Here is a 21,729-nt window from a genome sequence, read left to right as displayed (position 1 = left end):
CCTCAGGTTCCGGTAATAAGCGCCTCCTGCCGCTACCATGCTCGTTTCCCATCTACCATAGCTCGTCAAAGATGGTCCAGTGAAGGTGAGAATCGACCATGGTGCGTCAGAGTTGTCGGTCCAGACTGGGTAGTTAGTGACTGTTATGTCTGGTGTTTCTTTGTGAGAGTCGGTAGATATTCCTCTCGCCCCGGAGTGTTCACCACGGCGAGAGGTGGAGGCTGCTCTCGCTTGTTTCACTTCCTCGTGAACACGTGGTCCTGGGCTTAAGTACCCCAGGGAGTAATCTCGCCCTGGGGTTGATGTAGCCATTGGTGTAGCTGATCCCCCCAGCGTCTGTAGTTGTCCCCCGCTAGTAACTTCCCTCATTTCACATCCAGAGGGGTCACTAATGGAGCGGGGATCCCTCTGGCTGATGTACTTGTGAGGGGGTACAGGCCGTGCTTGGTCCGCGTCTGCTCCTGAGTCCTGACTACGTTCCTGCGTCACCCCCTCCTGGGTGTGCCTCGCACCGGAAAACTGGAGTGCAGGGCTTCCAGGGTTAGTGAAACCCCCTGAGCCTTCTCTCTCAGTGCTGGGAGGCCGAGTGTCTGGTATTTCCTCATACATCCTCCCGGGTCCAGACGGGGGCCACGTGATTTGGGCCCTCTGTTCTGAGTGACTCGCTTCCCGTGGTGTTCCCTGAGGACCAGACCATGTCTGGTTTCTGTATGCCACCTCATTCATGACCTGTGTGAGGTCTCCGACCATAGTGGGCTCAATTTCTTCGAACAGATTTCCCCAGCCATTTCGGTAATGTGATGGCCATGCCTCCATTTGAGCTCTGCGCACTGTGTTTGCTTGGTATTTGTCCGGGACTAGCAAGACCACTGCCATGGATGCAGCCGGTATTTCTTGGTAGGCTTCCAAGAAGCACCATATGCTCGTGTTGACGTCATAGTGCCAGATCCCTGTTCCGAACAGTGTCATGACTAGGCTTGTTATGCCTATTCTCTGGGCTTGTCTGAAAATGCTCCTGTAATATGCCAGGAGTACTCGGGTTTGGCTTTCAAGGTCTGTTCCGGGCAGTATGTCTTGCATGGCAATTGTCAGTATCCCCTCGTAACCCTTATTTTTAAGTAGGTAGGGGACTCCTACCAGCACTGTGCCATCCTTAAGGAGGTTATGAGGTTGTCTGGCCACTTCTCTTGCACACCAGTCGGCGTAGCCGGGTCCTGCCATGTCTTGTATGGCTTTTGCCATTCCCCCCCCATTACGTAGGCCTCTGTTGGCTGGGTTAACCACAAAGGTGTGGTTTCCTTTTGGTACAAAATTTTGTAACCATATGGAGCAGACCCATAGGTGCTGTATATGCTTAGGGTTTCCTGGTTGAGATCTGGGTTTGATAGTACATGAGATTTCATTCAACCTTGACATGCCAGGGGGCATGGTCTGCTCCTCTGGCGTAGAGTGTGTTGTAGGGACTTGGGGCAGGGGGCTCCACTGTCCCTGAAGTCCCAGGCCTTCGGGCCAGTATGCAGGGGCCGTAGCCTTCGGAACCGTTCGTGTTCCAATTACGGCCTGCTGTACAGCTGGCAGCTCTGGATATAGGGGTTCGCTTGGTTCTGTGAATTCCTCACTTCCCGCAAACGTATCAGGGGACTCAGGGCGGTCCTCCCGTTCTCCTGGGTAGTCCAGACCCAGGTCGGGTATAAACACCCCCAATCTCTCCTCCGAGGGTAATTCCTCCTCTATGGTGTGGGAATGATTGTGAGACATCGTGTTAGCACTGGTCTGTTAGCCGATGGTGAGCTAGTTAGCTTCCGCCTGGCTTCGTGTCACGTAGCCTCGGGCTAGGTAGCCATCCAGTTAGCATTCAGTACACTCCTGGCTTGTTGGCGGATGGCGAGCTAGTTAGCTTCCAGTTCTGTGAACGGCCGTTTTGGCTTCGCTCCACATCCAGTCTCCCCTTACAAACAGTGTCTTTGGGCTAGGGAGCCCTCGCCTTTCTGTGAACGGCCGTTTTGGCTTCGCTTCACATCCAGTCTCCTCTTACAAACAGTGTCTTTGGGCTAGGGAGCCCTCGCCTTTCTGTGAACGGCCGTTTTGGCTTCGCTTCACATCCAGTCTCCCCTTACAAACAGTGTCTTTGGGCTTGGGAGCCCTCGCCTTTCTGTGAACGGCCGTTTTGGCTTCGCTTCACATCCAGTCTCCCCTTACAAACAGTGTCTTTGGGCTAGGGAGCCCTCGCCTTTCTGTGAACGGCCGTTTTGGCTTCGCTTCACATCCAGTCTCCCCTTACAAACAGTGTCTTTGGGCTAGGGAGCCCTCGCCTTTCTGTGAACGGCCGTTTTGGCTTCGCTTCACATCCAGTCTCCCCTTACAAACAGTGTCTTTGGGCTAGGGAGCCCTCGCCTTTCTGTGAACGGCCGTTTTGGCTTCGCTTCACATCCAGTCTCCCCTTACAAACAGTGTCTTTGGGCTAGGGAGCCCTCGCCTTTCTGTGAACGGCCGTTTTGGCTTCGCTTCACATCCAGTCTCCCCTTACAAACAGTGTCTTTGGGCTAGGGAGCCCTCGCCTTTCTGTGAACGGCCGTTTTGGCTTCGCTTCACATCCAGTCTCCCCTTACACACAGTGTCTTTGGGCTAGGGAGCCCTCGCCTTTCTGTGAACGGCCGTTTTGGCTTCGCTTCACATCCAGTCTCCCCTTACACACAGTGTCTTTGGGCTAGGGAGCCCTCGCCTTTCTGTGAACGGCCGTTTTGGCTTCGCTTCACATCCAGTCTCCCCTTACAAACAGTGTCTTTGGGCTAGGGAGCCCTCGCCTTTCTGTGAACGGCCGTTTTGGCTTCGCTTCACATCCAGTCTCCCCTTACAAACAGTGTCTTTGGGCTAGGGAGCCCTCGCTTTTCTGTGAACAAAGCATGAAAGTGATTTTTGCATTGCAACTTCACCCAGCAGAATTTTCACAGTAATCACAAAAATATACTTTAAGCGTGATCCTTTGTTTAAGTAGAACCTCCTACTTTTTTTTTTTTTGACTGTAAGAAAACATTACGTAACTTTTTAGTCATGAGTAAACCTTTTTACCGCAATCACAAAAATATACTTTAAGCGTGATCCTTTGTTTAAGTAGAACCTCCTACTTTTTTCTTTTTTGACTGTAAGAAAACATTACGTAACTTTTTAGTCATGAGTAAACCTTTTTACCGCAATCACAAAAATATACTTTAAGCGTGATCCTTTGTTTAAGTAGAACCTCCTACTTTTTTTTTTTTTTTTTTGACTGTAAGAAAACATTACGTAACTTTTTAGTCATGAGTAAACCTTTTTACCGCAATCACAAAAATATACTTTAAGCGTGATCCTTTGTTTAAGTAGAACCTCCTACTTTTTTGATTTTGCCAAGTCTGTAATTTAATTTTTACTCCAGAGGATTTTGACAGTAGTCCTGTCTTCTTCGGCCGTTTTAGCACCTATTTTGGTTAGTATAAACGCACATCGCCAGGGACGCCATGTTGAATGCCCACGCTCGCTCTTAGGTCAGATCGATAACTTCATAACTCATTGGTCTGCCTATCTACACCTCAAACAGCGTCCTGTGAAGTGGTTGACACGCAGGACCAACCGAGTCTACAAAATGTTGTTGTTACCACTGACCGACAAGAGACAGCGAATGCACCGTTCCGACCCCCGTCAGTCATCGACCTTTAACATCGAGTGATTGAAGTTGCGGAATCTGTTATTTTATTTGCACTGGGAAGGACTCTCTATATTCAGAGGAGGTCCATTTCCCTAATCCGTTACACGTATTATCATTATATGGCTTTACTTGATAATCCCATTATACAGAATTCACCTTTAGTCCTTAATGCATAATCATAAGTCTCCTTTTACTCCGTAGGGATAAAGCCTATAGTTATAGTTATATCCCCATTATACAGAATGCACCTTTAGTCCTCAATGCATAATCATAAGTCTCCTTTTACTCCGTAGGGATAAAGCCTATCGTTATAGTTATATCCCCATTATACAGAATGCACCTTTAGTCCTTAATGCATAATCATAAGTCTCCTTTTACTCCGTAGGGATAAAGCCTATAGTTATAGTTATATCCCCATTATACAGAATGCACCTTTAGTCCTTAATGCATAATCATAAGTCTCCTTTTACTCCGTAGGGATAAAGCCTATAGTTATAGTTATATCCCCATTATACAGAATGCACCTTTAGTCCTTAATGCATAATCATAAGTCTCCTTTTACTCCGTAGGGATAAAGCCTTTCTCCTCCTCCTCCGTCTGGGGAAAAAGTTCTTTTTTATATCATATATTAGGCACAATACAGGCACATTGGTGCACATTATCATTATTATTATTATTATTATTATTACTGGTAAAGTTACAATGCAAAAATACATCTCCATCCTTACCCGTCTTTTTGGGAAAAATAGAAGGCAAAACGTGGTTTCCAAAAGAGGATTGTTTTTATTTTTTAACAGTAGAAAATTACATTTAAGGGTTCAGTTTCATTTATAAAAGTACACAGGTTTTTCAGCTTACTATATATCAGGTTTCAGTCCTCTCCTCAAAATCTCTCAAAAAAGTCTCTAAGTAACATTCTTCTTCTCTCTCCAGCTCAGTGTAAAAATCTCACCCTGCTCTCGCCAGTTGGCCCTTTTTATAAGGTCCGTCACGTCACGCCATCGTCAGTACATAGCTCCAATCACCGTACATTACGTGTCATATCCCTCCTTCAGTTATTTGTTACTTTGCAGTTACATATCAAATCAAGTAATTTATAAGAATACAATGCCCCTCTGACTAGCGCCCCCCCTTCTTGGCCTTGCATTCCAGCCGGTCACTTCTCTACTGCATGGGGCCTCTTTCGTTCTGAGACGAGGACGAGGCAGACTTCCGTAATATATCTTACATAGCCCACCACATACATATACAGAGATATACAGGTACAATAGGTTACAGGTACACTACAGTACTCGGTGTACTATATTACATTAGTTTACATTACATTATAGTCATTATAGTCTGCTCTCCTCTCCTTCCTCTTCTGATTCAAGACTTCAACCAGCAACCCTTCCCGTCTGAAAGGGTTTAACATTACACAGCTCTTTCTCCTCTGTCCCTGTCTCTCTCCTCTCCAGAGGCCCACATTCCGTTGGTTCACTCCCTTTTCACAGCTTTTCACAGACATTTTCTATGGAGACATTTAAAGGCTCAGTTCCATTTTTTATAAGAGAGAGTTCAGTTCCAAGATTTATACTGGTCATATAGGAACGACCCAGGATGTCATTGTCAAAAAGTGTCACTTGTTCTGTGGCACTTCTCACCCACTCTGTCATTCTGGGCGGTCATTGTCCATCATCAACTGAATAATGAAGCATATAATTACATGTGAAAAATAGGTATATACGGTCATATAGGAATGACCCAGGATGTCATTGTCAAAAGTGTCACTTGTTCTGTGGCACTTCTCAGTAGTGAAGTAGGAAGCTGCTCCAAAACTTGTCAGCTAGTACTTGGCTGTACCTCCACATTCTTCGGCCGTTCGTTTCTTCGGGCCTGTACATTGTCTGGGGTAGCGCGGGGTCCAGCCGCCCCATTAGGAGTGTGTTGGGGGTGACTGGGTCGACATCTGCTACATCACTGGAGACGTAACCGAGGGGCTTTGAGTTCAATACTCCCTCGATCTCCGTGAGGACTGTCATTAGGGCTTCCTCTGCCACAGTCTGGGCTCCGAGTACGGAATACAGGGCTGTCTTTATAGAACGTACTTCTCGTTCCCAGGTTCCACCGAAGTGGGGTGCGTTCGGGGGATTAAACTGGAAGTCAATCTGGGCTGGAGCGAGGTGGGTCTTAAGTTCTGGGCCCATAGCTTGGAAGCTCTCTCTCAGCTCTCTTTCTCCGCCTTTGAAGTTGGTCCCGTGATCAGACAACAATGTAGACGGTTGTCCTTTCCGTGATATGAATCTCCGGAAGGCCATAAGGAATGAGTCTGTGCTCATGGTCGGAAGGAGCTCGATATGTATCGCTCTGGTGGTCATGCATTTGAATACAATACCCCACCGCTTCTCGGTGCCTCTTCCTCTCTTTATATACAACGGGCCAAAACAGTCCATGCCTGTGGAGTGGAATGGTTTGTCGCCGATTCGGAGGCGACAGGGGGGTAGGTCAGCCATCCGTGGTATGCTGGGCTGCGCGCGCCACTTACGGCAGTCTAGACAGGTTCGCTGGAAGCGCCGTACTGCTTCTCTGCCTTGCAATATCCAATAACGACGTCTGATCTCCGCGAAGACTCTCTCTGCTCCTGCGTGGTGCACATCCTCGTCGTATTTGTTTATGATCAGCTCTGTGACCTTGTGTCGGCTGTTCAAGACGATCGGGTGCTTAATGTCATCTGGTAGATCGGGGGCTCTCCGCAGGCGACCACCCACTCTGATGAGATTATGTGCGTCACTCTCTAGGGTAATGCAGTCATCTATGTTCGGGTCTGTGGAGGCGACAGTGCTCAGTCCACAGAACATAGGCTTCTTGTTCTCAGCCTCCTCGCTACTTGCTTCCCTCGGGGTGGGCGTAGGCCAATCTCCTTCCGGGAGCTGGAGGAATGCTGGTCCGTCACTGTAGATGTTGCGACGGGTTAGGTCATCCAGGGACATTCCCCGGGTGATGACGTCAGCTGGGTTGTGTTTGGTATCCACATACCTCCAGCTTGTTTCTTCTGTTAATTCTTGAATCTCGGTGACTCTGACTCCCACGAAGACTTTGTATCTGCATGAATCAGACTTAATCCATGTGAGTACTGTCGTGGAATCTGACCACAAGATTGTTCTATGCACCGGAATGGTGAGTTCACGTTGGATTAACGTGGCTAGATGCGCTCCTGCGAGGGCTGCGCAGAGCTCTAGACGTGGGATAGATTGTTGCTTACGTGGGGCTATTCTTGAGCGGGCCAGTATGAAAGCAGTGTGTATCTCTCCTCCCATCTCTTGGGCACGCAAATAAGCAACCGATCCGTAGGCTACTTCGGAGGCATCGCTGAAGACGTGTAGCTCAATCTCGCATGTCTCTGGCCTCACTGTGGATGGGAAGTAGCTGCGGCGTATATTGACACCTGGGAGTGAGCGGAGTTCCGTCTCCCACTCTCTCCATGTTGAGGCAAGGTGTGCGGGTATTGGGTCGTCCCAGCCCTGGTCCTTGTCCCATAGTGCTCGTACAATCATCTTTGCCCTGGTGGTGTAGGGTAGAATACATCCCAGCGGGTCATATTGTCTGGCGAGTGTTCTGTACACACTCCGTCTGGTGGTCGGTATCGCCGCCGACCTTCCTTGCTCTGGAGCCAAGGGTTTGTGTCTATAGTGGAGCGAGTCTGTTTTGAAGCGCCAGACTAATCCTAGTGTCATTTCTTGGGCTTCTCCTGGGATTGTCGCCATCCAGGTCTCGCTGCTGACAGCCTTGTCTGCGGAGGAGAGGCTGCGCAATACGTGCGGGTCACTGCTGGCCCACTGCCTGAGATCAAAGCCTCCTTTGATTAGGGAGGCGCGTAACTTGATTAGGAGAGCCTCGGCTTCTTCTTGAGTCGAGACGCTTTGTAGACAGTTGTCTACGTAGAAACTGTTCTTCACACTGTGTTGGACCTCTTCATCTGCTGCTGGGTCCTCTGTGACGTGTTTCTGTAGTGCAAATGTAGCACAGCACGGGCTGCATGTGGTTCCGAAGGGGAGTACTTCCCACTGGTAGATGGATGGGTTCTCATCTCCGATCTTCTCTCTCCATAGGAACCGTAGCAGAGGCTTGTCCTCCTCTACTAGTCTCACTTGCAAGAACATCCCTTTGATATCCCTGCTTATAGCCACCTTGTCCTGGCGGAAGCGCAGTAGCACGCCTAGTAGGGAGGGGCCGAGTGTGGGGCCGGGCAAGAGCTCTTTATTCAGATTTTGGGATCCGATCTGGTAGCTGCAGTTAAACACAATGCGATCCTTGCCATTGTGATGGACCTTGTGATGCGGCACGTACCATGATTCGGTCGTCTGATCGGCCTCTTTAATGTCAATCTTTGTTACGTGTCCCGCTGTGATTAGCTTCTCAATCTCAGCTCGGTACACACTCTGTTGAGCGGGGTCTTTGGCTAGGCGCCGCTCTGTGTTCAGTAGATAGCGCTCCGTGGCGTCTTTCTTTGCGTGAAAGGGGGGCATTCCCTCTCGCCTCAGGAGTGGAGTTGCGTATCTCATCACTCTGCCGACTGTGACTCTCTTTGTCCCCTGCTCGAGTAGGTGGATGACGTAAATGTCTTCTTTAGAGCGAATGTCTTTCTTTTCGTTCTTAAAGGGCATTGTCTCTAGGGTCCATAGCCTCTCGACATGCTGCAGGAGAGTGGTGTCTTCTTCTGTCGTTCTGGAGTGGAAGCAGCTAGTGGCTGCGGTTCGGTTGAGAGATTTAGCGAGGGGGCCTTGTAATGTCCATCCTAGGCGGGTCTCGACTGCTGCAGGACAGCCTCGGGGGCCTGTATGGACCCGGTCAATCGGGACTATGAGTTCTGCATGGTCGGAGCCTATCAACAGGGTCGGGGTAGCGCCGTCTATGAGCGGGATAGGTAATTGGCGCAGGTGCACATATTTATCCATCAACTTGGTGACAGGGTAGGTGTACTGCGAGAGTCCTATTTCTTGGCTGGTGAAAGCATTTGTGATCTTGTACCGTCGCTCTGGCTGCCCGTTGGCTGCGATAGTGAAGGAGACATTCTCGCCCTTTATCGTCTTTAAATCTCTTCTTATTGTCCGAATCGTCATTTCGTTCTTGCTCCCCCGCAGTCCCAGTTGAGTCGCAGCGGAGGCGAGCAGAAGGGTCTTCTCTGACCCGTCATCAAGGACGGCGTAAGTGTCCATGACTTTATCCTGGTAGCTCAATGTCACACGGACTACCTTTAAGAGCACTTGAGCTCCGTTGCTGCTGGCGGGGTCAATGTACATGACACTTGCCTTGGTGCCGCTCCGTGGTGCAGGTATAGGCCGTCTTCCGTTACTATCGTGTAGTATATCTAGATGGGCTCCATCGCACCGGCTGCACCTTTTCTTTAGGCGGCATTCGGCTGCCATGTGGGGCCGCGCACATCGATAACAGCGCCGGTTGGACTTTATCCATTGGCTCACTTCTTCTGCATTCATCTTTGTGAATGAGTCACATTGTGACAGCCAGTGTTCTTTCTCACAGTAGGGACACGCTATCTTCCACTTCTCCTTTCTCGAGGGGGTGCTGTGACTCTTACTGCTCGGTACTGACTCTGATTGGTGCATGACAGTCACCGATCTTCTTCCATCACTTATTCTCCTGGGTCCCTCTCTGGAGCTTGGCGTGCTCCGCCCGAAGGTGTCCAGTCGTAAGCTGCTGACCTCTCTCGCCAGGAAGTCGGCCAGATCAAGGAGGGATGGCTCGGGGCCGTCGGGATCTCGGTAGTCCCTCTGCCGCCGGAAGCGCTCCTGTCTTGCGGGTGGCAGCTTCTCCAAAATCCTCTCAACGTTAGAGTTGGCGTACAGCTCATGCCTGCCCTTCTCCCGTTGAGCTCCCAGCATCCCCACCAGGGACTGCACTTTGATTGACAGGTCGTCTAGTGAGCGATTGTCTGTGGCTGGGGGTAGGCGGTCAATATGCCTTATCTCCTGGATTACGTAATCCCATATACGTCCATATCTTTGATCCAGCGCTGCAAGGGCCGCTGTGTATGGGGTCGAGGAGGTAGCATAGGCTAGCGCTATATTGTGCGCTCGCGGTACTTTCAGGTGCTTCAATAATATTGCATACTTGTGGCGTGCATCAGCGACATCCACCATCATTGTCTCTAAACACATCCGGAGCTCCGTGTACTGTGCTCGACTCTCATAGGCGAAGTCTGGGAATGACGGCGTGGCGTTGTATGACGCCGTGGATGGCTGATACATCGGCGAGCGTGGGGGGAGAGACCTCCTGGGCGAGTCCCCTCTTGCGCCTCGCTGTGGGCTGGTACTGGCAGGGTACCATGGCCCGCTGGTCCAGGTACTGTTCCTCGGGGCTGGTCGTGCGTCGTGCTCACCCGTAAATAGAGTCGGGGGTCTGTAGCGCAGTGCCGCGGGGGTATAGCCTGGACTGTATGGGACCTCCTGGTCCGGTGGAGTACTGTGCTGTCGTCGGGCTTGGTTCTCCTCTTCTCCCTCTTCTTCTTCTATCAAATCTTCCAGATCTTGTAATCGTTTATTTAGCTTCTCCGCAGTGTAGGCCGCTCCTTCCTTGTAGCTGGGTCTCGCTTGGACCGGTATGGGAAGGGGGTCTGCGGGGGGTCTAGACTCGGTCTGTTGGTCAAGTTCAGGGTCGCTTGCTCGTTGCGGTGACGCTGCTCTTGACTGCTGTCTCGACGAGTTCCTTGAGCCCCTGGCGGAGGGAGAGGGAGTTGTCCTTTTGATCAGCTGCTCTATTAGTTGCGCTTGTAGTCGGTCGCGCTCTGCGTCTCTTTGGGCACCGGCAGCGGCGCGCTGGGCGTCGGCGGCGGCGCGCTCTGTTTCTCTTTGGGCACCGGCAGCGGCGCGCTGGGCGTCGGCCCGGTCTCTTGCCATATTCTCTTCCATCTGGAAGCGTCTCATCTCCAGACTTGTGCGCTGTTCTTCGCTCCGTTGCTGTGCTTGGAGGTGTTCGCGCTCGCTGGTCGCCTGGGCTTGGAGACGTTCGCGCTCGCTAAGCGTCTGTGCTTGGAGCCGATCGCGTTCGGCAGAGGCTGTCAGGCTGACGAGGAACGCCTGTTGTAGTATCCTCTCCGCTTCGCTGGGGGAAGGCGGTAGTGGAGGTGAGCCGCTCCTGCGTGAACGCTCCTGGGGGTACTCGTTGGGGAGTCCTGGAGCTCTAGTTCCTCGGCGCTCTCCTCTTCTTCTTCCGTGCAGAGTTCTCTCTCTGTGGGGTTGTCTTCCTCCCGGGGCGTGTCGGGGACTACTTCTTTAGTAGTGGCGGGGGGTAAAGGCATGTCAATTCCCTCCTGGTCCCCACCGTGGGCTTGGTCAGTTACATTAGGACCTACTAGGGCCTCTGTGGTCGGGGAAACCTGGTCGTTAAGGTCAGACATAATTTTACTTTCTACTTTGACCACGTTTACCGTTTGTCGAAGGCTAGGTAGTTGACTGACAGTGTAAGCCTCTAAGTACTGAGGTGTCTGTCGTCTGCGCCGCGGGCGTTCTAGGTTAGGAGGATCGTTTCGTGGAGTGTTCATCATAGGCCATTTCGATATTAATAACACTATATTAATATTACACTAGTTACCCTCCGGCTCGAAGGACCAATTGTAGCTGAGGGGTACAATTCCCTGACTGTATTGTTAGATATGATATTTAATACCACTACCTCATGTACTTTAACTTCTGGCCACCCAGTACAAGATATAAGTATGATGAACACTTTCCCACCTGATGAAACGAACCAACACAAATGTACCAAATCGAATATTTAATACAGCAAAAGGTGTATACAACATTCACTTAATTACATTTATGATTTGAAATATTGAATATGCACTTTTATGGCAAATGAGTATTCGTAGGTAAATCAACATTGAATGTCCAATCTCTGGTTGCGCAGGGAGTAAGTATACAACCTGGAATATTTAGGAAACAATAGCGAAGGTACTTAAATGATTATAGCTGGATACACTAAGGGGGGGGGGGGGGGGTCCCGCTAGTTGTAAGACAGTAGGAGGGGGGGGTTAGAGAAGCCGCTGGCGGTATCCCATCTGGCCGACGGTGTCTTGGGAGAATCCAAAGTCTTAGACACAGTGCCCACAGAACCTCGGGCCGCAGACGAATACAGCTGGACCCTCTGTGGAACGGTATCTGCCGGTCCACAACGGAGAGACGTGGTGCGACCTCACGTGTAGAGCGCCGCCTCACCTGGAGTCCTCTCCGGGGGGTAATTCCAACACTCGACAGTGTTGGCCTTTATCCATGGAATAATCAAAGCACACAAAGCATAATCCAAGAGCCGTGGAAGGCTCGCCGTCGTCGGGTAGAGTAATCCAATATACAGGTCCAGTCGCTCTTGACCCGGAGCTCCTCGGATGCAATCACCACTAGGGGTCTGACCAGCCTGGATAAGCGTCCAGATAACGTCAGGAACGATGGGGGTACTGATAACTGTAGAACTCGAACCGAACGATGCACCATACATAAATAGACTATTATTAGCTTAATAGAATACGTCCAACTCGACGGTATGGTGCCAAACTATGACCATTCAACTATCAATCTACACGATATCTCAATGCCTATTCTGGGCCAAGTAGGCCTTACTTCACCGCACGTGCGTAGTGGGGAGGCTTTTGCGTCTGTCACTCTGTTGGAGGGTAAAGAACTGGACTAAAAGAAAGTTCTACTTTACGAGCGCCATATATATATGCGCTATGAACAAATAGTACCATTCGTATTTCGCCCGGCATATTACTGCGCGGAACCGGGGGTTGCCTCGACATGTTAGGCGGCACGATTGAACTTGGACCTAGGGGTATGGCAACCTGGCGCCAGGTTCTCGTCCAATGGTAGAATGAAACTATTATGGGCTGTTTAGTAGAAACGGGGATATTCAATGCATATTGTACAAGGAATATACAGGGGATATCAAACGATATACAAATACAATTAAATATATATATATAAATAAATATACATATTCGGTTTAATCTGATCCTTCACAACAAACAGTGCATCTTAAAGTGTAACACCATGTCTGACAAGCATAACTCACAATGGCCTGCTTATGTCACTATTACCCATCAGGTCAGGCCTATTTGGATGTGAATGTAACCTAAGCCCATGAGGTGTGCCTACTCAGCCCGGTGGTTGTTTGAGTTTTTATCCAAAATAATATGTATAGTCAACATGTAAATATGTGGAATTACTCCATAAAAATGTATTGTGAAAGATGGTAGGCTATTTATTTGAGGTGGTTTGTCTGGGGATTGCCATGGAGGTAGTCTATAGCCTGCATACTGGTTCAGAATCATTAACACTACCAAAGAATAAAGCCTATTTCAGAATTAAAGCACTCAAATCAAATTTTGAGTATGCATATTTGAACCCTTTCACTACCACACTACAGAAGCTACACTCTACTATACCAGCCCCGGTAGCTCGCCGTGATCGTATAGTGGTTAGTACTCTGCGTTGTGGCCACAGCAACCCTGGTTTGAATCCGGGTCACGGCATTGTGAATACAATGTCACGGCATATGGGTGGTTTTTTAGGTTAGAAGGTCCTGGGAGAACCCTGCTCGCAAAGGGTTTACCCTCCCAATAAGATAAAATGGAAAAACAATGGTTGGCTATGGTTTGATATATGAGAATTATAAAATATTAATTTGGCTTATTACTTGATCTTGTAAACAAGTAATAAGGACTCACTATGACAATTTCAGTCAAATGCCCTACTGTGTTTAGTCATAAACACATAACATCTCTACTACTGTGCACTCAACACTGCAGCACTCAAGTTTCAACACTTTGATGAACATTGTTACTCAGCTGAAAGAGTTGTAGGCTACCCTTCCTGCTGACTTGTCGTACAGAACTTGTAAGTCGCTTTGGATAAAAGCGTCAGCTAAATGACTGAATGTAAATGTCATAAGAGTTCTATTATATATCAGGTTTACCCTACAGGCGGACAAGTTAACACTGTTTCTGGATTGAAATGTAAATGAACAGTGTCTCTTAAAGTGTAACACCATGTCTGACTACACTTTCTGGATTGTAATTTAAATCAACATTGTCTCTTAAAGTGTAACACCATGTCTGATGCTTATGTCACCTATTATCCATCAGGTCAGGCCTATTTGGACGTGAATGTAGCCTATGAATAGACTAGGTATAGTAGTAGTAGTAGTACTAGTACTAGTACTAGTAGTAGTAGCAGGGGTGTAGCTCCAGATTCTGGGCCCCAGAAAGAATGTATTTGTAGGCCCCCAATGAATGCGAGCGCACGTAAGCGCGCAAGCGGAATTTTTGTGTGCCATTTTTTTATTGATGAAAACGCATAATATGGTTTTTACCTATACATTCGGATCAGCAGTTCAGCACCTGCACTGTTGGTGGGTGAGCCTAGTAAAGGATGTCGCATTGCGTTCATCTTCAATGAATGGACCAATGCAATAGTCTACCAAAGCTCCCCCTCTCTCTCTATATATCTCACACACACACACACACACACACACACACACACACACACACACACACACACACACACACACACACACACACACACACACACACTTCAGAAACAAACATAGTATCAATGAGAGCATCAATAATACACCTGAGTGATGTCTAGTAAAAATTTTTTTTTTTTTTTTGGGGTTCCCCTTGTGCTGGGCCCTTGGAATCATCCTAAACTACCCCCCCCCAGCTACGCCCCTGAGTAGTAGTGTAGTAGTAGTAGTAGTAGTAGTAGTAGTAGTAGTAGTAGTAGTAGTAGTAGTAGTAGTATTATTGATTGATTGATTGATTGATTGATTGATTGATTGATTGATTGATTGATTGATTGATTGATTGATTGATTGATTGATTGAAAACTTGAATTAACAGATTGCAGAATGGGTACAGTACAGTTCAACTCAATACACACAATTGTTAAGGGGATGCAGACCAGAGAAAGACTTTTATCTTGTTTACATCAGGGTCCTCCATTTTCAATTCATAATGACATTTATGACATACACAACATACAGATATACAGATATAAAAATCTAATCTAATCATGACATTTATGACATACATGACATATAGATATACAGTACTGTTACATGTGTGACATACAATATATGCAAATATACAGTACTGTTAAACAGAGATCCTATTGAATTGATTGAAAACGTTAATGAACAGATTGCAGAATGGGTACAGTACAGTACAGCTCAATACACACAATTGTTAAGGGGATGCAGACCAGAGAAAGACTTTCATCTAAGGCGGCTGAGTAGCGCAGTGGGCAAGGTGCTCTCCACTAACGCAGTAGATGCTGGTATCGAGCCCAGCTCTCTGCGTTGCTACCGGCTTGGCTGGCCGTCATACTAACACAATTGGCAGTGTTAGAGGGTGGGAAAGCCGGTGGGTGGGAATTGGACGTTGTGGACAGCGACTCCTACAGGTCGGTTGGGTGACGCCGGTGCGGCGGAAACAGGAAGTGTCGGGGGCAGCGTGAGACTCCCACGCGTTACTCCTCGCCACTGAGAGTTCGAGCTGCTGCGGTGAAAAGATGCGACAGGCTGCCTCCTCGTGTACCGGAGGGGACACGTGATGCAAGGCTTCTATCCTCACTACAGCCGACCAGTGGGAGGCATAGTCTAGCAACGTTCAAGACAGGGGAGGGAAGAATTGGAAATACGAAATTGGGATGGGAGAAAAATAGAAAATGGGGAGAAAAAGTGGATACAAAAAAAAATTACTGTTCCTGATACACTTTGAAAACCTTAATTTACTTCATTTAAAGGTGACATGCATTATAAATGTCTTTTTTGAGTCTCTAGCATTGTATTATAGTAATAGGAGTTAGTATCAATGTGTTTTTGTGTCTAAATACCATATTGGCGGATTGCTCAGGTCCGACCATTTCCTGCTCGATTTAATTAGGTCATTCTGATTTTACTCGCATTGTGACGTCACGATGCGAGGATGGAGCGGATAGTGATCCGATTGGCTCTGTGGTTGTAGCGCACCAAACAGGGTTTGACAGAGCGAGCGAGAGAGAGAGAGAGAGAGAGAGAGAGAGAGAGAGATCACTGTGTAAACACTCTGCGTGCAGGTCCCCTTCTCTATCTCTCTCTCTCGATTCGGGAGCATAAGCTGTAGCGCGGCACAGTGGTAGACTTCCTCGAACGGGAGAGGGAGAGAGAGAGAGAGAGAAGGGGACCTGCACTCAGAGTGTTTACACAGTTCTCTCTCTCTCTCTCTCTCTCTCTCTCTCTCTCTCTCTCTCTCTCTCTCTCTCTCTCTCTCTCTCTCTCTCTCTCTCTCTCTCTCTCTCTCCCGTTCGCTTGTATGCTTTCTACAACGGAGTTTGGCGATTCATTTCTGGTCATGTGACATGTACGCCTAATCGTGGGACCGCAAGTGTCTACACTGGTTAAGCTTAGGCGCTCTTTCGAAGTTGGTTATGGTTAGAGTTTGTCTTAGAGCATGGCGATAGATTCTTTCGACGGTTAAGCTTAGGCACTCTTTCGAAGTTGGTTAAGGTTAGAGTTTGTCTTAGAGCATGGCGATAGAACGCCAGGTGCTTTGCAGGCTGTTCGATGCGGAAATGGGCAAGTGGCCAATCAGATTCGCAAATCGCCGAACTCCGTTGTAGAAAGCATGGACGCCTCCCATTCGAGGAAGTCTACCACTGTGCCGCGCTACAGCTTATGCTCCCGAATCTAGAGAGAGAGATAGAGAAGGGGACCTGCACGCATAGTGTTTACACAGTTCTCTCTCTCTCTCTCTCTCTCTCTCTCTCTCTCTCTCTCTCTCTCTCTCCCTCTCCCTCTCCCTCTCCCTCTCCCTCTCCCTCTCCCTCTCCCTCTCCTCTCTCTCTCTCTCTCTCTCTCTCTCTCTCTCTACCTCTGTCTGTGAGGGCTGTGTGTGTGTGTGGGTCATGAGCAGATAACAGACTCTTAAAGTTATCCATGAAACGGACAACCACTAGACTGCTTACGCAGATATTTTAGGAGAGGGGAAAAATTAAACAACAGAAAACAACCTTTACAGGTGGAAATCTCAAAGTGAGTAATTAAGAAAATAAATCAAGCCCCAAAAAACAGGACTACTCTCAATAAAGAGGTTTAGTATAAAGGTAAATAAGCCACAAGGACACCTCCTAATAAAGGAGTTTATATTGGAAAAAGTAAAACAATAAACCTCCACTAAGGGAGTGTATGTGTAGAATCATGTGAGTAGCCTAAAATAAGAATGACTACCATAAAGCTCAATTCTGAATCAGAGATCAGACTACACTTCAATATAATGAGCGTGACCAAAAGGACAGCCAACACTAGGAAATGAAAAAGCAGTTGACACTGCGATCTCCAAACTTAAATAGACTCCACATGGCCATAGGCACAGCTGCACTGCATCAGGTGCAATCAAGCCCACACACCTGCCGACCCATGAGGCAATTAACCACAGGGAACAGAGATTGACAGCTATCCCTCACAGCAGGGGTCTCAAACTCGCGGCCCGCGGGCCATTTGCGGCCCGCGGGATGATATTTTGCGGCCCCCTACTTGACGTCAAAGTGTAGTGTTAATGCGGCCCGCGCCCTACTGTTTGCCGAGTCGTTGCGCGAGAGTTGGGCGTTTTATGGGGCTGCGGCACTGCAGATATACCCTACTCCAATGATCCGCACGGACATTAGACGGTGTTGCACTCCCTGACGTTTGAATGTTGTGATTTTCGATGCAAAATAAATATTCAACATTCTCTTTTGCGACTCCGCCTCAAACTCTTATCCTTTGGCACTTGGAACTTGCTGTACTTTGCTTGCAGGTCTGCAGCCATTATTGCTGTATTTAGAATAGCACCAACTTTAGCCAAGGTACCGTTGTCAAGCTAAGCTAGCTGACCTAGCTCGTCTTCCCCGCAAGGTTTTCACATTGACATTTGATAACGTTAGTCAGCTAACGCTAGTCAGTAGCTACTTGACTTAAATATGATTCACCGTGGGTGCATTATTGTTGATAGACGGACATTGTCAGGTCCTGGAGAAAGGACAGGCCATCATCTGATTTGATGTAACGTAGCTAACGCTAGCTTTTTAGCTAATGCTATAATAACACCAAGCAAAACACATCCCGTCCGAGCTCCCAGTCACACGCTCTGTCGGGGACAATGGAATTTAAGAAAGTATCTGCTGTTAAAATGACAAACAGCATCACACTTTAAAACACGTTCATTTTATAATCCTCACTCCGCAGGAGATAAATGACGTCATGGGATCGGAGGCTAGAATTGACGTGTATTGATTGATTGATTGAAAACTGTATTAACAGATTGCAGAATGGGTACAGTACAGTACAGCTCAATACACACAATTGTTAAGGGGATGCAGACCAGAGAAAGACTTTCGTCTTGTTTACATCAGGGTCCCCCATTTTCAATTCATCAGGACATTATATGACATACAGATACCAAGTCCTCACTCAGTGGCAAGAAGCCATTCTCTCTCTCTGATGCATACATAATAAAATAATGTATGACTGAAGTGATGGAGACCATGTTTGAAGGCAAACAAAAGCAAATCCCCCTCAGATCGCACAGCAACCAGAATAACTGAAATACTGGCTGGTGATTGATTGATTGAAAACTGTATTAACAGATTGCAGAATGGGTACAATACAGTACAGCTCAATACACACAATTGTTAAGGGGATGCAGACCAGAGAAAGACTTTCGTCTTGTTTACATCAGGGTCCCCCATTTTCAATTCATCAGGACATATATGACAATCATACAGATACCAAGTCCTCACTCAGTGGCAAGAAGCCATTCTCTCTCTCTGATGCATACATAATAAAATAATGTATGACTGATGTGATGGAGACCATGTTTGAAGGCAAACAAAAGCAAATCCCCCTCAGATCGCACAGCAACCAGAATAACTGAAATACTGGCTGGTGATTTGATTAAACAGCCTTGTGATAGAATAAAAAAAATGCACAGTGCATTTTCATAGCTGTGGATGAGTCCACTGACACCACTGAGAAGCCTATGTTCTGAAGAACCGTTCATTTTCTGAAGAACTGTTCATGTTCTGAATTGTTATTGCTAAAGATTGAGAAGATTGGATCAGTTGTACTTTTGTTTTGAATACTTGAAACCCTTTTTTTGTGGAATATTTGATGCGGCCCAGCCTCACCCAGACTCTACCTCCAGCGGCCCCCAGGTAAATTGAGTTTGAGACCCCTGCCTCACAGAGAGGTGAAATGAAGCAAAAATAGACAGCTGTCTCTCACAGAAAGGTGAAATAAGGCAAAAACCATGACACTGTTTCTCTCCTCCACCTTTTGTTTCTCTTCCTCCACTTGTCTCTTTCTCTCTCTCTCTCTCTCTCTCTCTCTCTCTCTCTCTCTCTCTCTCTCTCTCTCTCTCTCTCTCTCTCTCTCTCTCTCTCCACTCGCAGACTGTGTGGATGACTTATGGGCGGAGCCAGGCCAATAACAGGCTGAAATCTTGAGGCTGGAAAATGATGCTTTTGAGTACTCCATTAGAAATATAAAACAATGATTTTTTTTTAATAAACCTTACAGATGTCTTCCATAGACTCACAGGAATTGTGTAAAGTTGCCCAAATAGTGCTAGGAATAGCAATGCAGGTCCCCTTTAACTCAATCAGCGCCAGAGGGCGCTGTGTACTGTGTTGGTTAAAAGGCCAACGCTTTAAAGTATAGGAATACGTGGCGGTGTTTGCAGGGCTAAAACTATATTATATATTATAGCTATGGATATAATACTATTGCCCATTCGACATCGCGTATCTATCGTTCAATATGTGAAAAGGAAATCATTTTTTCATCCATACATTCCTGTTTTATACCATGGTGAATATAAGTATAGTTTTAGAGCGGTCTAGGGTAATTCCCAAAAGGCTGCGTAATAGCCATATGCGTGTATTCTACTAAAAGCGTTGTCGTTTCTTGCCTGGACTAGCTACTATTCTCAAATCAAATCTAGATTATAGGTATTATGTTTCATCATGAATGCATGAAAGGGGGGGGGGGGGGTCATTTTTTATGCTTTGATCGTCACCAACGGAATATGTTACACAGTACATTACACACATACGCTCCGATCGCAATGAAGGAATTCTTGGATCAACGCAAGATTGATACCATATACCCCTTACCTTGATTAGGATGTACCCCAAAAAGAATATTCCAACTATCTGATCACCATTCCAAGTATTGATGTCGATCGTGTCGCCAACATAATCCACCAAAGAACATGAATCGGGAGTGTTTGATGCATTATAACCACTCGTCATGCCCGACAAGGAAAAGTCCGCCCGGACCTATATAATCGACGCACACCCCAATACACAGAGTTTCAAAGGATGTGCAATACCGGCCGCAACCTACCAGGTGGCGGTATTGGACTTTTGCGATATCAGACCCATTCCCAATGATAACACCAGGCTCCCTGGATGGATAATGAATGGAAATATCGAATAAAAGAAATAACGATGAAAACCCAACCTTTCTCGGGTTTGGCGCTTTGAGTTGTTTGAGTTAATGGAAATACCATATTAACCCCCCCCCCCCCCCCCCCCAAACACACACACACACACACACACACACACACACACACACACACACACACACACACACACACACACACACACACACACACACACACACACACACACACACACACACACACTTTTCAGAGGGACAGGTGTATGAATCAGCACAAAACTCTAGCAAAAATACCATGAATGAAAAAGGAAAAACAATAACCTGGCTTATCGAGGCATTTCATACATAACACCTTCCTTAAAAAGAAGATGTTATTCTTATATGGTTATAGTTACTTTGTTATATAAGATAAGGTAAACTTTATTTAGTTTGAGGGAAAATGGCTCTAATAATAATAATAATAACAATAACAATAACGACACCAATAATAATAATAATAAAATAAATTACCATGATGCAATAAATCACACTACAAACATCAAGCAGTGCCATATATGCTCAATGTTCAATGACCAGCAGCAAGCCCGCAAAACAAACCCATCACACTTTCAGCACAAAAGATTCATTCAGCGCTTGCCTAAAATGGAGTGAGGCAAGAAATGCAAAAAAAAATAAAAAATAGCCTATCCGCACTGAGTGGAGTTGCTAGGTAACAGGTATCGCACAGTTATGTAATTGCCCATGCCTCCAGATTCGGTGTATTATGGCGTTTTTTCCTCATGGGAAACAGAGCCGTCCCAGGAACCGGACCGGGGGAGGTTTCCCTCATGCCATCAATTGTTTTGTCCGGCGGGGAGCAGGAGGAGGAGGATGTGGGTTCCCCCAAGCCCACTGTGCTTTTAAACCCTCTGCCTCATGTGTTCTGCAAACCAGCGCAGCATGGCATGACATGTAGCGCAGACTGCAGCAGTTAACAAGCCCACTGTAGAGCGTTGTATAACACAGTGGTTTTCACCATGGGGTCTGGGGTCCCCCAGGGGGTCCACAGAAAGATTTGAATTCTCTGTTTCATTCTTTTGAATTGTTGGTTGTGAGAGATAAGATTCAAGATTCAAGAGTTTTATTTGTCACATACAGTACATACACGAGACATGCAGTGAAATGTAGGTGGCCATGCCAGCCTCTATTGTGCAAAAATACAAATAATAAAATAGGATAGAGTAATAAAGTAAAAAAAAAAGTTATACGAATATAATACAATGCTAAGCGTAACAAATAAAGATAATGAGTAATATATACAATAATATACAACTATATAGTTCGGACTATTGCAAAAATATGAGGTTTCACTCGTTCCTCTGCAATCTCCCCACCTACAGTATGGACAGTTATGAGATTCTGTACTGAGTCATATTTATACGTCAACATATTATATCTTCTCAGATGGGGGACCCCGAGACAAAAGTCTAACCAAATGGGGGTCCGCTGTGTCATGTGTATCAAAGGAAAAGGGTTGAGACCCATTCGTACAACGGATGTATCTGGGCATAGGTTTGGTTTCAACTTTGGGGGGGGGG

The 21,729-nt window shown here is 47.0% G+C and overlaps 1 protein-coding gene across 1 annotated transcript in view; it reads left to right on the top strand.

Annotated features, from left to right (window-relative positions):
• rasgrf1 (Ras protein specific guanine nucleotide releasing factor 1) overlaps positions 1-21,729 on the top strand; it is a gene marked incomplete at both ends in the record, with an annotated part of 183,823 nt that overhangs the window by 75,324 nt on the left and 86,770 nt on the right. The gene's annotated exons all lie outside the window — the stretch shown is intronic.

The sequence above is a fragment of the Notolepis coatsorum genome (genome assembly GCF_963971535.1).
Source record: "Notolepis coatsorum genome assembly, chromosome: 18".
NCBI lineage: Eukaryota > Metazoa > Chordata > Actinopteri > Aulopiformes > Paralepididae > Notolepis > Notolepis coatsorum.
The sequence above is the reverse complement of the archived record's forward strand: the minus strand, read 5'-3'. Positions and strand labels throughout refer to the sequence as shown.